The sequence below is a fragment of the Lissotriton vulgaris genome, chromosome 9, assembly GCF_964263255.1.
Source record: "Lissotriton vulgaris chromosome 9, aLisVul1.2, whole genome shotgun sequence".
NCBI classification, from domain to species: Eukaryota; Metazoa; Chordata; class Amphibia; order Caudata; family Salamandridae; genus Lissotriton; species Lissotriton vulgaris.
The window spans coordinates 907,830,071-907,847,920 of record NC_141697.1 but is presented as its reverse complement, the minus strand read 5'-3'; the positions used below and the strand labels follow the sequence as shown (position 1 = coordinate 907,847,920).

Below are 17,850 nucleotides of genomic sequence, written 5' to 3'. Positions count from 1 at the left end.
AGGGAGACAGGGTGAGGGAGACAGAGTGAGGAGGGAGACCTCAGAGTGAGGGAGACCTCAGAGTGAGGGAGAGGGAAACAGAGTGAGGGAGAGGGAAACAGAGTGAGGGAGAGGAAAACAGAGAGATGGAGAGGGAAACAGAGAGGGAGAGGGAAACAGAGAGAGATAGGGAGAAACAGAGAGAGATAGGGAGAAAGAGAGAGCGAGGGAGACAGAGGGAGAGAGTGAGACAGTCAGAGTGAGTGAGACAGAAGGAGTGAGACAGTCAGAGTGAGTGAGACAGAGGGAGAAAGAGGGAGAGAGGGAGGGAGAGAGGGAGGGAGAGAGAGAGGTGGAGAGAGGGAGGGAGAGAGAGAGAGAGAGACAGAGAGAGAGATGTGAGTATGCCGGGTCTGGTGGCACAGTGGACGAAGGCGTCTGCTGCAGGGACCTGTGATCAACCTCATGGTCACAGTTTTTTTTTTGTTGCTTTAGCCCCGCCCCCTCCCCCACTGACCCAGCCCCCACTGGTGCGGCCCTTGGACACAAACCACACTGTAAATTTGGCCCCCGAGAAAAGGTTTGTGAGTACCCATGATCTAGGGAAACCTGACTAACCCAGACATTTCTGCAAACTAGATGGAGGTCCAGGGGTTATGGCTTGCGTGGATCTCCAACGTTTTCCTACCCAAAATCCCCTGCATACCTCACATTTAGCTGAAAAAAAAGTCACATTGTTCCTCACATTTCTGTGTGGGAGAGTTGTGGGATCACAGGGCTGACCTCGGGTTCTTGGTGAACATACAAATCCTATATATCACCACAACCAGAAGGGTCCAGGGGACGCAACAGAATATTGCTTTAAAAATATTAGCCATATTTAGACGAAGTTACAGGTGAAAACGTTCGCACAAATGGCTGTTTTTTTCAACTCAATTTCAATATTTTTTGTATTTCAACTGTTTTGATAAGAAAACCTTGAATGATCTACACAAATGACACCATGCTAAATTCGGAATTTTGTCTTCTTTTCAGAAATGTACAGCTTTCCAGAATCCATTATTGTTTTCACACCCATTTCTACCACTGACTGGAAAGAGGTTAAAAGCACAGAAAATGGGACAAATAACCCCAGATAAATGCCAACACTTTGCATGAAATTTTGGTTTTCTGACAAAAGTGTGCCTGTTCCTGAAAGCTGGGAAGATGATGATTTTAGTACCACAAACCCTTTGTTGATACCATTTGCAAAGGAAAAACTAGACGCTTTCACTTCACAATCCCTTATTGGTCATTGTCCATCTAAGCAGTTTCAAGGTTCCTTGGGATGCTGCAGCACTTTCTGCACCCCTAGGTTCAGGGCCACTGAGTGCCCCCTTTTTTAGGTTTTCAGTTTCTGGGATAAGTAAGGCTGAAAAGTCAGTTACTGTGCCAACTTTCATCACATTTGGTGGTTGTGCACCTCAATTACTACCTTCTGGAAGGAGGTTCTAAACTATATTAAAGCCACAGTGGGATACCCCCTCCTCTCCTCTTACCAGATGGTGATTGTGGGCATACGTCCTACAACTCATAAAGCGATGACTCAGGCGGAGTGGACCATCATTAGCTATATGCCTCATGTGGCCCGACAACTGATCGAATTGCACTGGAAACGATCTACCCCGCCCACACTAGCCCAATGGATTACTAAATTATGGCACAGTTTAGTCATGGAGCAAGCTTCACATAATCTGACTAGGAATGACACCAAATATCAAGCTGTGTGGTGCCCTCTCATTCAATATCTTACCCGCATAAAGTTCACTTATTTTAACCTCCCTCATCTTACGGCATTGCAGCTGTTCCCTTAACGCCAAATAGGTACTTGAGCAAATGAAGTGATATTAGCTCCACACTGGAGTCCTGGGATATCCACGCTCTGTACCACATGACAAAACTGCACAGTACCGACATGGCACTTGAACAATCCTGTACTTTGCCTGTGGGAAACGTTATTGTTTTATACATTTTTTGTTGTATTGTTTCTTGTTTTTCTTCTCATCATCTTTCCTTTTTTATTTTTTGCTATTGGTTAACTTACAGGTATCTAGCACTAAATGGTACTATCTGGCATGGCCTATGTCTTCAACCCTTAATATAATTGTTAAGGCAATCATTAACTTCGTGGTTGAACTTGATGACATATGTAATGCCAAATGTTTTGCTATTTACTGTCGCTGATCTTCAGTGCCTGTGACATTGCATATGATATACTTCTTATTGTTAATAAAGAGATACAAACAAAAAATCAATTGTAATTATCTGTACGATTTCTTCCAATATAAGATTAGGAAAACCTTAACCACCTTTCCTTGCAATCAGACAGTGCTGATAACCAAACTTACTCCTGCTCAGGATGAAACTTCTTTGTCCTTCTCCTCTTTTTCTCTGCCCTCTAAAGAACTTGCAGAAGAAAAACATTTGATTTATGCCTTCAGGATACACTTATGGCCCATGTCCCATAAAAGGAGCTGATTTGCTGGCCTCTTCTATTGGGCCAAAGCTCACTGCACTGGGCAACGCCATACTGGAATCTGCCAAGGCACTGACTAATCAGAAAACAGCCATTATCACTCACCTTTTCAAAAAAGCTGATTCAAATGCAAATTATTATCACTAGTTACTAACCTATATCCATATTACAGCTTCCTACCAGGATTACCAAGAGCATAATGAACTCTTAATTATCACAATTTGCTGAATCTATTAACATCTTTGACCATCACCATCAGGTTTTCGCCTCTCTTTCAGTACTTAAACTTTTCTTCCACCAGTGGTTAATGACAATCGCTTGACTGTAGCTGAAGAATGGACCATGGCTCTTATTAGGTCAAGCATTCAAGACCTCTTGCATATACTTCAGTATATTCTTATATGTGTATGTACTTTGTGGCTCTGGAGATCAGCCCTAGGACTTGTCTGCTTCCGCTTAGGGACTTTTTTTCTGTTCAGCTGCCTCTATTTAACGGTCTTGATAGAAAACGACCAGTAGAGGTCAGTAAAATACCAGAATTGCTTTCTGCTTGTTCAACTGCCTCTATTGAACTGTCTTGATAGAAAATTGTCAGTAAAATACCAGAATTGCTTTCTGCTGAGGGACTCTCTTTTTTTAAATTTTTCTAGCAACTGCCTCTATTTAACTTTCTTGATAGAAAATGACCAGCATAGGTCAGTAAAATACCAGATTCACTTTGGCATTCTCTAGATTCCAGTCCATAGAAATTGTCTTCCACGAGCACCCGTAGACAATAACATTTTTTTTAAATCTTGTATTTTCAGTGATATGACCACCAAAGGCCCTGATTTTATATTAAAAACAGAGCTTTAGACTATACCCTTTCCAGCTGAAAGGCAATATTTCTCTCTTTGTGTTCCCTTACTAGGCGTGTCACGCAGTTTGGTGCTTACTTTCCCTCCATGCTAAAGAACAGTAGATGTTTCCGCACCCAGGCTAATGTGCTGCATAGCTAAATACATATAAGGTCCCAAAGGCGAGGTTGATTGCATTGCAAATGCTTGGTTTTTTTAACCACTTTGTAGCATCTGATATGGGGTTCTTATGCCTTTTTACTCAGGAGGTTTGAGGCAATGGGTATTGATGATACAACCCTCATATGTTTCTTACAAACCATCGTCAGGCAGTCTTTCTGGCCCAATATCTATCCAAAATTAAAGATATTCTGGGTGGTATACCTCAGGGCTTGAACTTGAGCCCCAGCTTATTTAATATCTATGCCCCTCTTCTGGATGCCCTAGTACGGTGTTTTGCAAACAATACAACAATTCTGTCTGTCTTATTTAAAATGTTATTAGGTGTGTGTGTGTTCAAACCACATCCAATTTGAGTGGCTATAATCTACCTGAACACAGAATGAACACAGCCTTTCAGCTGTAGCCTATTACAAACATTTATATACTATTCAATGATGTTGTGCTGTACACAGGTGTAGACAGCACAGTGCTCAAAGATGCAAAGCGAAATCAGTGACGTTATGACAGATATAGGTATATATATATATATATATATATATATATATTACCTACTGGCGGTCGCCAGTAGGTATATATAGTTAGGATTTTTTCTCTATGGGATTTTTGAAAATTCTATGTCTAATAACTTTGGCGTTTGTGGACGGAATTGGCTGAAATTTTCAGGAAAATGGAACATTTTGTTTCTGAGCAGCCCCTGACAATTTGGGGGGGTTTCATCAAGGGGGGGCCGAGAAAAAAGGGGGGTCCCAAAACGCGTTTTTCCCATGTTAATTTCCATAGGGCGGTTGGCCTCACTTTTAGCTCGAACGGCTGAATGGATTTGCACGAAACTTGGCAAAATTGTAGGGACTGTTAGCCCGATGTGCCTTTGCTAGGTCTCAATATATGTGCTCCAGTGGATTTTGAGTAATTTAGGTTCAAAAAAAGATATATATCTGGGCGGAGCCTAACCACACATCTGATCTGATTGGCTGTCAGCACTTCATCCAAGAAGTGTTGGCAGCCATCTTGGGACCAATATACATGATAGCACCTCATTAAAAAGCATTGTAGTTAATAGAGGGTTTTAGGACTTTAGTTACATTATAAATCATTTGTTGATGGTACCATACTCGTTTTAGGAATTGTGGTGGGTTCTAAGGTGATTTTACCATGTGAAAAAACCTTCTGCTGTGATATCATGAATATTGTTTGAAAGAAAACTAATATCTCATGATTTTCCCACAGTGGTTTGGAAGGGGATCTATAAGCTAAACTGAAAGCATATTTTCTGTAAATTCACATTATCTTTCTCAGTCATGTGAAAATGAAGTCTGACATTCTCAGTAAAACATGTACAACCAACAAGGACAGAGACTGTCAGTTGATTCCTTTGTGTTCTACTGCAGCCTCCTAGAGTGTTCTAAAGAACAACTAGAGCGCTAACAGTCCTACTTATTACAAAGGTATGGCACACCTGAAGCCATCTTGATTGGAATAAAGTGGTAACTCTTAAAACATTTAATTTAAAAAGAAACAACATGAGGGGGTATATTTTGCCATAGAAAGTATGATTAGTGCTGCAGAATGAAAAATTAGGGCTCATTTTGAGTGACTTCTCAAATCCTTTTCTATTTCATTAAAACATTCTGACATGCAGTCTCCCAAAATGGCCACCAGAGACAAAAGAGCCCAAATGTAGCCCAAATATCACCCAGATGTAGCCCAAGTATAGCCCAATGACAGAATGTCCCAGAGTGTTCTAAAGAACAACTAGAGCGCTAACAGTCCTACTTATTACAAAGGTATGGCACACCTGAAGCCATCTTGATTGGAATAAAGTGGTAACTCTTAAAACATTTAATTTAAAAAGAAACAACATGAGGGGGTATATTTTGCCATAGAAAGTATGATTAGTGCTGCAGAATGAAAAATTAGGGCACATTTTGAGTGACTTCTCAAATCCTTTTCTATTTCATTAAAACATTCTGACATGCAGTCTCCCAAAATGGCCACCAGAGACAAAAGAGCCCAAATGTAGCCCAAATATCACCCAGATGTAGCCCAAGTATAGCCCAATGACAGAATGTCCCAGAGTGTTCTAAAGAACAACTAGAGCGCTAACAGTCCTACTTATTACAAAGGTATAGCACACCTGGAGCCATCGTGATGGGAATAAAGTGGTAACTCTTAAAACATTTAATTTAAAAAGGAACAAAATGAGGGGGTATATTATGCAATAGAAGGTATTATTAGTGCTGCAGAAAGAAAAATTAGGGCACATTTTGAGTGACTTTTCAAATCCTCTTCTATTTCATTAAAAAATTCTGACATGCAGTCTCCCAAAATGGCCACCAGAGACAAAAGAGCCCAAATGTAGCCCAAATATCACCCAGATGTAGCCCAAGTATAGCCCAATGACAGAATGTCCCAGAGTGTTCTAAAGAACAACTAGAGCGCTAACAGTCCTACTTATTACAAAGGTATGGCACACCTGAAGCCATCTTGATTGGAATAAAGTGGTAACTCTTAAAACATTTAATTTAAAAAGGAACAAAATGAGGGGGTATATTTTGCCATATGAATTATGATTAGTGCTGCAGAAATCAATCAATCAATCAATCAATCAATGACACTTATAAAGCGCGCTACATACCCGTAGGGTCTCAAGGCGCTGGGGGGGGGGGGGGGGGGGGGGGTGCCGCTACTGCTCGAACAGCCAGGTCTTCAGCTTCTTCCTGAAGGAGAGGTGGTCTTGGGTCAGGCGCAGGTCGGGAGGGAGGGAGTTCCAGGTCTTGGCGGCCAGGTAGGAGAAGGACCTTCCTCCTGTAGTCGCTCTTCGGATGCGGGGGACGGCGGCGAGGGCGTGGTTGGCTGATCGGAGGTGGCGTTTGGGAGCGTAGAAGTTGACTCGGCTGTTGAGGTAGCTCGGGCCTTGGTCGTGTAGGGCTTTGTGTGCGTGGGTGAGGAGGCGGAAGGTGATTCTTTTGTTGACGGGGAGCCAGTGAAGGTCTCTCAGATGTCCGGAGATGTGGCTGGTTCGTGGGATGTCGAGGATGAGTCTGGCTGAGGCGTTCTGGATCCGCTGGAGTCTCTTCTGGAGCTTGGCGGTGGTACCGGCGTAGAGGGCGTTGCCGTAGTCCAGTCGGCTGGTGACGAGGGCCTGGGTGACGGTCTTCCTGGTCTCGGTGGGGATCCACCAGAAGATCTTTCGTAGCATGCGTAGGATGTTGAAGCACGCCGAGGAGACGTTGTTGACTTGCCTGGTCAAGGAGAGGGAGGAGTCCAGGATGAAGCCCAGGTTGCGTGCGTGGTCTGTCGGTTTGGGTGCGGTGCCCAGGGCGGGAGGCCACCAGGAGTCGTCCCAGGCGGAGGGTGAGGGGCCCAGGATGAGGACCTCCGTCTTGTCCGAGTTCAGTTTCAGGCGGCTGGTCGTCATCCACTCGGCTACCTCTTTCATCCCTTCGTGCAGGTTGGCTCTGGCGGCGGTGGGGTCGTTGGTCAGGGAGAGGATCAGCTGGGTGTCGTCGGCGTAGGAGATTATGCTGAGGTTGTGTTTGCGTACGATGGCCGCGAGGGGGCTCATGTAGACGTTGAAGAGGGTGGGGCTCAGAGATGATCCTTGAGGGACGCCGCAGATGATTTCGGAGGCCTCTGACTTGTACGGTGGTAGGCGGACTCTCTGTGTTCTTCCGTCGAGGAAGGAGATGATCCATTCCAGCGCCTTGTCCTGGATTCCGATGTTGCCGAGGCGCCGTACTAGGGTGCGGTGGCAGACCGTGTCGAATGCCGCGGAGAGGTCCAGGAGGATGAGGGCCGCTGTTTCTCCATTGTCCATCAGGGCTCGGATGTCATCGGTGGCGGCGATGAGGGCGGTCTCGGTGCTGTGGTTGGCTCGGAAGCCAGAAAGAAAAATTAGGGCACATTTTGAGTGACTTCTCAAACCCTCTTCAATTTCATTAAAAAATTCTGACATACAGTCTCCCAAGATGGCCACCAGAGACAAAAGAGCCTAAATGTAGCCCAAATATCACCCAGATGTACCCCAAGTATAGCCCAATGACAGAATGTCCCAGAGTGTTCTAAAGAACAACTAGAGCGCTAACAGTCTTACTTATGACAAAAGTATGGCACACCAGAAGCCATCTTGATTGGAATGAAGTGGTAAGTCTGAAAACACTCAATTTAAAAAGGAACAACATGAGGGGGTTAATTTTGCCATAGAAAGTATGATTAGTGCTTCAGAAAGAAAAATTAGGGATCATTTTGAGTGACTTCTCAAATCCTCTTCTATTTCATTAAAAAAATTCTGACATGCAGACTGAAACATGCACTTTGAATACCAGCAGCAGACGTCCCTGGTGAGCAGTAGCTTTACTACAGTGATCTAATGTGCAACTAGAGTGCTAACATTCAGAATTTATGACAAATGTGTGACACATCTGAATGCCTTCTTGATGGAACCAAAGTAAACAAGCATTATATGGAATTTCAATGGTTTTGTGTGAGTAAAATAAGGTTTTGTAAATGCGAATTCCTAACTATATATGGTCTATAACCTATGGTTTTTTCAGTGAATTTTCAAGGTTTTGTAAATGCTAATTCCTAACTATATATGGTCTATAACCTATGGTTTTTTCAGTGAATTTTCAAGGTTTTGTAAATGCTAATTCCTAACTATATATGGTCTATAGCCTATGGTTTTTTCAGTGAATATATATATATACATACATATATAAACATATATCATCTGTATATCTATATAAATACAAACATAAATGCATGCATACATATACTTATATGCATACAGATGCATGTTATTTACATGAAAGTTGAAAAAACACTAATAAAAGCAAAGCTAAAAAGCCACCTCATTACAAACAGAATGGCTTTAACTTAAACGAGGGCGAGATCTATTGCATTTTCAATGCTTGTTTACTTTGGTTCCATCAAGAAGGCATTCAGATGTGTCACACATTTGTCATAAATTCTGAATGTTAGCACTCTAGTTGCACATTAGATCACTGTAGTAAAGCTACTGCTCACCAGGGACGTCTGCTGCTGGTATTCAAAGTGCATGTTTCAGTCTGCATGTCAGAATTTTTTTAATGAAATAGAAGAGGATTTGAGAAGTCACTCAAAATGATCCCTAATTTTTCTTTCTGAAGCACTAATCATACTTTCTATGGCAAAATTAACCCCCTCATGTTGTTCCTTTTTAAATTGAGTGTTTTCAGACTTACCACTTCATTCCAATCAAGATGGCTTCTGGTGTGCCATACTTTTGTCATAAGTAAGACTGTTAGCGCTCTAGTTGTTCTTTAGAACACTCTGGGACATTCTGTCATTGGGCTATACTTGGGGTACATCTGGGTGATATTTGGGCTACATTTAGGCTCTTTTGTCTCTGGTGGCCATCTTGGGAGACTGTATGTCAGAATTTTTTTATGAAATTGAAGAGGGTTTGAGAAGTCACTCAAAATGTGCCCTAATTTTTCTTTCTGGCTTCCGAGCCAACCACAGCACCGAGACCGCCCTCATCGCCGCCACCGATGACATCCGAGCCCTGATGGACAATGGAGAAACAGCGGCCCTCATCCTCCTGGACCTCTCCGCGGCATTCGACACGGTCTGCCACCGCACCCTAGTACGGCGCCTCGGCAACATCGGAATCCAGGACAAGGCGCTGGAATGGATCATCTCCTTCCTCGACGGAAGAACACAGAGAGTCCGCCTACCACCGTACAAGTCAGAGGCCTCCGAAATCATCTGCGGCGTCCCTCAAGGATCATCTCTGAGCCCCACCCTCTTCAACGTCTACATGAGCCCCCTCGCGGCCATCGTACGCAAACACAACCTCAGCATAATCTCCTACGCCGACGACACCCAGCTGATCCTCTCCCTGACCAACGACCCCACCGCCGCCAGAGCCAACCTGCACGAAGGGATGAAAGAGGTAGCCGAGTGGATGACGACCAGCCGCCTGAAACTGAACTCGGACAAGACGGAGGTCCTCATCCTGGGCCCCTCACCCTCCGCCTGGGACGACTCCTGGTGGCCTCCCGCCCTGGGCACCGCACCCAAACCGACAGACCACGCACGCAACCTGGGCTTCATCCTGGACTCCTCCCTCTCCTTGACCAGGCAAGTCAACAACGTCTCCTCGGCGTGCTTCAACATCCTACGCATGCTACGAAAGATCTTCTGGTGGATCCCCACCGAGACCAGGAAGACCGTCACCCAGGCCCTCGTCACCAGCCGACTGGACTACGGCAACGCCCTCTACGCCGGTACCACCGCCAAGCTCCAGAAGAGACTCCAGCGGATCCAGAACGCCTCAGCCAGACTCATCCTCGACATCCCACGAACCAGCCACATCTCCGGACATCTGAGAGACCTTCACTGGCTCCCCGTCAACAAAAGAATCACCTTCCGCCTCCTCACCCACGCACACAAAGCCCTACACGACCAAGGCCCGAGCTACCTCAACAGCCGAGTCAACTTCTACGCTCCCAAACGCCACCTCCAATCAGCCAACCACGCCCTCGCCGCCGTCCCCCGCATCCGAAGAGCGACTACAGGAGGAAGGTCCTTCTCCTACCTGGCCGCCAAGACCTGGAACTCCCTCCCTCCCGACCTGCGCCTGACCCAAGACCACCTCTCCTTCAGGAAGAAGCTGAAGACCTGGCTGTTCGAGCAGTAGCGGCACCCCCCGCCCCCCCCAGCGCCTTGAGACCCTACGGGTATGTAGCGCGCTTTATAAGTGTCATTGATTGATTGATTGATTGATTGATTTCTGCAGCACTAATCATAATTCATATGGCAAAATATACCCCCTCATTTTGTTCCTTTTTAAATTAAATGTTTTAAGAGTTACCACTTTATTCCAATCAAGATGGCTTCAGGTGTGCCATACCTTTGTAATAAGTAGGACTGTTAGCGCTCTAGTTGTTCTTTAGAACACTCTGGGACATTCTGTCATTGGGCTATACTTGGGCTACATCTGGGTGATATTTGGGCTACATTTGGGCTCTTTTGTCTCTGGTGGCCATTTTGGGAGACTGCATGTCAGAATTTTTTAATGAAATAGAAGAGGATTTGAAAAGTCACTCAAAATGTGCCCTAATTTTTCTTTCTGCAGCACTAATAATACCTTCTATTGCATAATATACCCCCTCATTTTGTTCCTTTTTAAATTAAATGTTTTAAGAGTTACCACTTTATTCCCATCACGATGGCTCCAGGTGTGCTATACCTTTGTAATAAGTAGGACTGTTAGCGCTCTAGTTGTTCTTTAGAACACTCTGGGACATTCTGTCATTGGGCTATACTTGGGCTACATCTGGGTGATATTTGGGCTACATTTGGGCTCTTTTGTCTCTGGTGGCCATTTTGGGAGACTGCATGTCAGAATGTTTTAATGAAATAGAAAAGGATTTGAGAAGTCACTCAAAATGTGCCCTAATTTTTCATTCTGCAGCACTAATCATACTTTCTATGGCAAAATATACCCCCTCATGTTGTTTCTTTTTAAATTAAATGTTTTAAGAGTTACCACTTTATTCCAATCAAGATGGCTTCAGGTGTGCCATACCTTTGTAATAAGTAGGACTGTTAGCGCTCTAGTTGTTCTTTAGAACACTCTGGGACATTCTGTCATTGGGCTATACTTGGGCTACATCTGGGTGATATTTGGGCTACATTTGGGCTCTTTTGTCTCTGGTGGCCATTTTGGGAGACTGCATGTCAGAATGTTTTAATGAAATAGAAAAGGATTTGAGAAGTCACTCAAAATGTGCCCTAATTTTTCATTCTGCAGCACTAATCATACTTTCTATGGCAAAATATACCCCCTCATGTTGTTTCTTTTTAAATTAAATGTTTTAAGAGTTACCACTTTATTCCAATCAAGATGGCTTCAGGTGTGCCATACCTTTGTAATAAGTAGGACTGTTAGCGCTCTAGTTGTTCTTTAGAACACTCTAGGAGGCTGCAGTAGAACACAAAGGAATCAACTGACAGTCTCTGTCCTTGTTGGTTGTACATGTTTTACTGAGAATGTCAGACTTCATTTTCACATGACTGAGAAAGATAATGTGAATTTACAGAAAATATGCTTTCAGTTTAGCTTATAGATCCCCTTCCAAACCACTGTGGGAAAATCATGAGATATTAGTTTTCTTTCAAACAATATTCATGATATCACAGCAGAAGGTTTTTTCACATGGTAAAATCACCTTAGAACCCACCACAATTCCTAAAACGAGTATGGTACCATCAACAAATGATTTATAATGTAACTAAAGTCCTAAAACCCTCTATTAACTACAATGCTTTTTAATGAGGTGCTATCATGTATATTGGTCCCAAGATGGCTGCCAACACTTCTTGGATGAAGTGCTGACAGCCAATCAGATCAGATGTGTGGTTAGGCTCCGCCCAGATATATATCTTTTTTTGAACCTAAATTACTCAAAATCCACTGGAGCACATATATTGAGACCTAGCAAAGGCACATCGGGCTAACAGTCCCTACAATTTTGCCAAGTTTCGTGCAAATCCATTCAGCCGTTCGAGCTAAAAGTGAGGCCAACCGCCCTATGGAAATTAACATGGGAAAAACGCGTTTTGGGACCCCCCTTTTTTCTCGGCCCCCCCTTGATGAAACCCCCCCAAATTGTCAGGGGCTGCTCAGAAACAAAATGTTCCATTTTCCTGAAAATTTCAGCCAATTCCGTCCACAAACGCCAAAGTTATTAGACATAGAATTTTCAAAAATCCCATAGAGAAAAAATCCTAACTATATATACCTACTGGCGACCGCCAGTAGGTAATATATATATATATATATCTACAATGAACATTGAACGGATGCCCCACAATTTAATATCACACAGTCCAATTTAATCTTGTATCCTTGGGTTGAGAAAGAAATCTCTTGAAGATACTCCGTTTATTGGTGTTGACGTTTCAACCCACCCAGTAATTTTTGTGGGTCTCTTCAGGACAGCCAAGGCCATCTACCACAATACCTCCTATCCGTGTAACTCAAACAACGAGCTGGGGTATACAGGCAATGTTGCCACAGTAATTTCTCATTCCTGCTTGCGTAAAGCTGATCAGCGGGTATAATTTACGGTTGCTTAGTACAGGAATACACACACAGTCTTTGTGGATCATCATAGGGAGTGGTGCAACCCATCCAGCCCCTCTTGCATCCAGTCTATAGAATGGTCTATTATGTCTCTTAACCTAAAGAGCTTTAGTAACTAGCTTTTAAATAAGGGATCCTCTACAGTTCATTTCTTTTTTTTAAATGTGAAAGATTACTCATAAAATCCTTTTACTTATATACATAAACACTCCCTATGAATAAGCTGAGTATAGAATTACCAACTAATGACCGCATTCATGACGTGAGAGGGCGATATACATTGTCAAAAAGGTTTCTATCCATTCCTATTCTTCAATGTAGCACTGATGCACACATGATCTCACTTTAAATCAATTATGTTAAATATAGGGTACATTAAAGATTTGTCAATACCATATTAAGAATGCTATCATATACAAACCTTCTGAGATTGATGCTGCTCTACTGTATGATTGGTACAAACAGGGGTGGTGGTATGATTGACAATTTTGGAAATTGGAATCTATGGGCTAAGCTGTGATGGCCTTACAATAAAAGAAATGAGTAACATCAATGTGAACGAGGAAAGCACTAGAAGATGGATGGATCACCGAACACCATAATTGTGGGAGGAAACAGATTACATTTTTCTTTCTGTGTGACTGACCCCTCCTCACACAGAAATACCATTGATTGAGTGTCTATAAGTTTCTATAATGGCCGCCATGTTTTCTCTTTGATTTTTTGCCTAACTCTGTTCCCAACAGATCCTACAGGACAAATATTGCATGAATTCCCATTTGCTCTAAACTTAAGGTTAACTTATGATGTCTAACAAGACTGGAGAGTCCATCTGATTACTGGTGCTAGAATATCAGGTATCAGTAAATCAAACACTTCTTTCAGTGATGTAGGTTATAATACTTGAAGGCTAAAGATCTTTCTTTTACCCTTAGATCAAACTTAATCAGGCTTGAAACGTTAATGGTCTATGAAGATAAAATTGAGTTTTTGTATATGAACCATGAAGCTGTGAGGCTTGCTGACATGTCATTTTTACCTATACTTTAAGTTCAAACAAACATCACTTCAAAATGACCATCATATTCTTCTGATGGTTATAAACGTACAATAAGCACTGCTAGAATATAGACGGCACACTCTCAAGAGTACTTCTGTTGACCTGTGACATTTACACTTTTACCTACAAAACTATATCCCAGACAGCCCCACACCAATTTTATACGCATTTCTACAGGACCACAGTGACCATCTAATCAACACTTTGTGCATTTAGCTTTCCCCGGTTAGTTCCACTGATTTTTCTTCTTAAAACTGTTTTGATTGGGGTTTTCATACACAAATAAATACAACATCACTAGTCGCTTGTATTATTCTGAAACAGTGCATAACGACATTCGAATAATTGCTAATCTGTAGCATATGTGTAAGTCTGTGACTTAAGTGAGCCAGCCACTGGAACATATCTGTGTTGAGCGGTAATTGTTGGTATGCTAAGCAACTATGTGTTGGTATATCTGCACCTGCTAACTTGGGATGGTACCCCCTGAACAGGGGAAGGGAAGTTGTGATTCAAACTCAGGGAAAGGTAGGGCCTTCTTTGTAAAGGGCACTGGAGTAATAGCAGAGTGAAGTTCCAACTGTAGTGTGGTTGGCATTACATGTGGGGTTGAGGGTTGGGCTGGCAGTCTGCAACTCTGGGGTAGAATAATGAGCGATTCTATATCAGAGGGTAATCAGTGTTGCCTTGACCTGACCTTCCTTGGGGGGATGGGAATAATGATAGATAGACTGTGCTTTGTGTTGCCATTTATGTTGGGTTCACAGAGGCAAATCAGCATTTTGAGTGAATTGCTGCAATTGGTCGACAAGAGTATCCCAGGCCATTGAAATTGGCTGCTTATGAAGTTTCCCGACTTTCTCATAGAGCAGGGCCTCTCCCTCGGCCTTCCCCATTTCCGCACCACTCCATGCCATGATGCCGCAGACGGAGTCTGGTCTGCTCTCCACTTTAGTGAACAAGAGGGCCACACCAGTAAAGTGTGTTCTCACCCTATGACGCTTTCTATGCTTGAAGATGCAGAGGACGCAGGCCTCCCACGTGTTAATGTTGGTAAGTTCAGTGATCTCATGTAGTACGCTATGGACCGAGAGCCAATAAGTGGCTGGAGCTGGGCAGGACCACAACATATGCTTCAAATCAGCAGAAGCCGAATGGAGTTGGGGGCAGCTAAGGTGTGCATTAGGAAAGTAACAATTGAGCTCCTTTGGCATCAGGTAGTCCCGATGTATAATGGAGAATTGTATGTTTTTAATCCGGGCATTTCTAGACACTAGTTGGGGAAATTCCAATGCTTGGTCTCACTCAGTGTTGTGTAGCACCCGTCCTATATCTTCCTCCCATTTACCCTGCAAAGTGGCCAGCAGGAACCCAGTGTATTCATGTATAGCCTTAAATATCCACGTTATCAGGTGATGCCTTGTCCCCATGTTTAGCAAAGTCTGTAATGGAGTGTGTTAGGGGTTCTTCATCATGTGTGGATCAGAGGAAGTGGCATGTGTTATGCAGCTGTCTGTAGGTGAGAAACTAGCCCCATGGAATAGCATGGCCTGAGACCTGTTGGTCGAAGGTGAGGAAGTGGCCAACAGCAAAGAGGTCACAGACTGTGGTCGAGGATTGTTCCTGCCAGCTCCTCAAGTAAGTTGCTGAATAGGATCCAGGAATGTGCAGCAGGCCTTGCAGGAGGAGTGCTGGGGCATACGGTGGAATGTGGCGCATGAGGTGTTTTACTCTAGTAAGTCATTCACGGGCGACCGTGACTTGCAGTGACCATATGGTCTGGGCGTAAATTTGGAGAGCAGTAAGTTTTGGAGCATGGACAGTGTAAGGGGGCCATGTCTGCTACACGTTTCCAGGGGCAGCTGGTGACATTTGAAGGTGGTGAGGCGTGGAGGTCCGGGTTGAGTTCCCGGCGGTGGGAGTGGTTGGGGCTCGGGAGGGTTCTCCCGCTGAAATGTTTTGAAGGTAGGAAGGAGTGAAACACAAAGTAGATGGGCTCAGGCTTTACCTTCGGCTTATGGAATCCCAGTGCATTCCATGTCCGACTCCGACGTGGGTCACGGAGCGCTTCCCCTGCATCTCTGTTCAGAGACGGGTGTGAGCACGTTAACCTTAACCCCGCAGAATTAGTACAGTAAAAACAGGTGCCACAGGCTCTTAATGCATGAGGCAGAGTGCGCAGGGCAGTCTCCCGCGCTGCTACTTTAGTTTCCTCTGCAAACAGCTGACGGCCCTCAAATGCACCCTCTTACCTTGAACTCCACTGACTGAAAGTTGCAGGGTGTAGTCCAGAGTGCACAGGGCCCTGACAGAGGCCAGCTGTTGGGTCACCTGCCTTTTTCTGGCAGGGTTGTCCCCTGCTCGTCCCCGGCGGGCGGTCCATCTGGGACTGATAGTCTCCCCCCACCCCAGGTACTCGGCCAGCAACAGGTCAGTGTTGCTCTGCTCGGCCTCATTCACTGGACCACGGCGTTCACGAAGGACGTGTGTTCCCGTGGTTCTTCAGCCCCAGGATTGTTCTGGCACCGCAATGGGGATCAGTAGTACTACTGTTTCAGAGCTTTCTCGTGGTCGGCGGGCTCTTCGTAGCCCACTCCCTCAGCTCCCTCTCATTGTCCAATCAGGAGAGCGCAAAGCGAAGCCACTGGAGTGGTCTGCTCCAGTTGTTGCAACACCCACTGCTCGGTCTTGAGAGGTGCCGGCCCGGCCCCTTGCCATTCATTACAGTGGAGTGCTGCTAAAGTCACCTGGGGCGCAGCATAGGCGCCCCATTTGAAAACAGCCATTTTCCGCTTTTCTCTGGCCACTCTCTTCAGGATGACATCACTCCTCTCACATGTGCTTTGAGGGCTAGCAATAGTCGTGCCCCAGCTAGCACATGCGCAGGTGGTGTCTCTAACCTGGCTGTGACCATGTCCCTTCCTAGGAAAACAGTCATACAAAACAGAATTTGATTTGTGTTCCACACGGGGCAGCCAGTGAGGACTTCATTTGAGGCTGCTGGCTGCTGCACTGGTTGTGGTGTCTCTTTCTTGTCTCTAGTCCCTGATCCTCGTCTGAGTCTAGTGGGGCAATGGCCCTTTCGCCCCTAAGCACCAGCCGCCACTGCACGTTTCCACCATGAGTCGCCCGCCTGCCACCGGGAAACCCACTGTAATTGAGCTGCTAATTAGTAAGCCTTGAATGATGTGGCTCTGAGTCGTCTCTGCCCACTGGCAGTTGCAGTTTTTCCAGCACTATTCAATGGCATTTGCCTCCCCATATAAGCTCCCCTAGCAGAGTGTCAAGATCTCAGAGAAAAAGCCGGGGGGGGGGGGGGAGCAGGGGGGGGGCGTTGCAGTTAATGGGAAGATTTAAAAATAGTAAAGCTGTCTAGGTAAGAATATCAAATTTTTTCAGGACTGCACTTGAGATTTTAGGGTAGAAAAGGCCCTCTTCAAATCCTCTTCATTCAAATTGGCTCGGGAGCGGTAGAGGCGAACTCAACAATAACAGACTATGTCACCCACCTGTCCAACTCAGGAGGGATCCTCTGAGTTTCACCTCGAGTGAGGTTGCATCGACACATATTTGATTCATGTTCTCTGAATTGGCTACCCATAAGGAAAATATGCCTATTTAAAGCTCTGAGCGTTTGTCATAAAGCAATTTACTGCACATCATCCACAAGTGAGATTAGTTTAGACTTTAAATCCTCACTAGAACTCTTTGTTCTCAGTAAGCTAATTTGGTGATCATACCAGACTTTTCCAAGGTGCATTCAAGTGGTTGCAAATGTTCAGTCATCATGGACAAAGCACACCAGTTCTTCTATGCATAAGAAGACTTATTTAATTGTACTTTTTTAATGCTATATAAATCAATGTTTTTGCCCTCTTCTAAACTTCTTGAGATAGCTCCAGGATACCCCTTCTCCGGGTAACTGCATGCTGTGCAAACCACAAACCAAACCAATCAAATCAACTCCCGCACTTTCAAGAAGATATGTGGTATGGATGTCGTTCAACAGCAGCAAAGTGATCAGACATGGTTGGGACCTTAGGGTAAAACTCGGTAATGCCACTGGGTTGGGAAGACTGGAAAGATGAAAATAGGCATTCTGGTGGTCCAGGGTTGCCAGCCAATCCCCTGCATTACGAGGGTC

The 17,850-nt window shown here is 44.5% G+C and overlaps 1 protein-coding gene across 1 annotated transcript in view; it reads right to left on the bottom strand.

Annotated features, from left to right (window-relative positions):
• Positions 1-17,850, bottom strand: part of LOC147692486 (synaptosomal-associated protein 25-like) — a 552,838-nt gene that overhangs the window by 34,011 nt on the left and 500,977 nt on the right. The window lies entirely within an intron of this gene.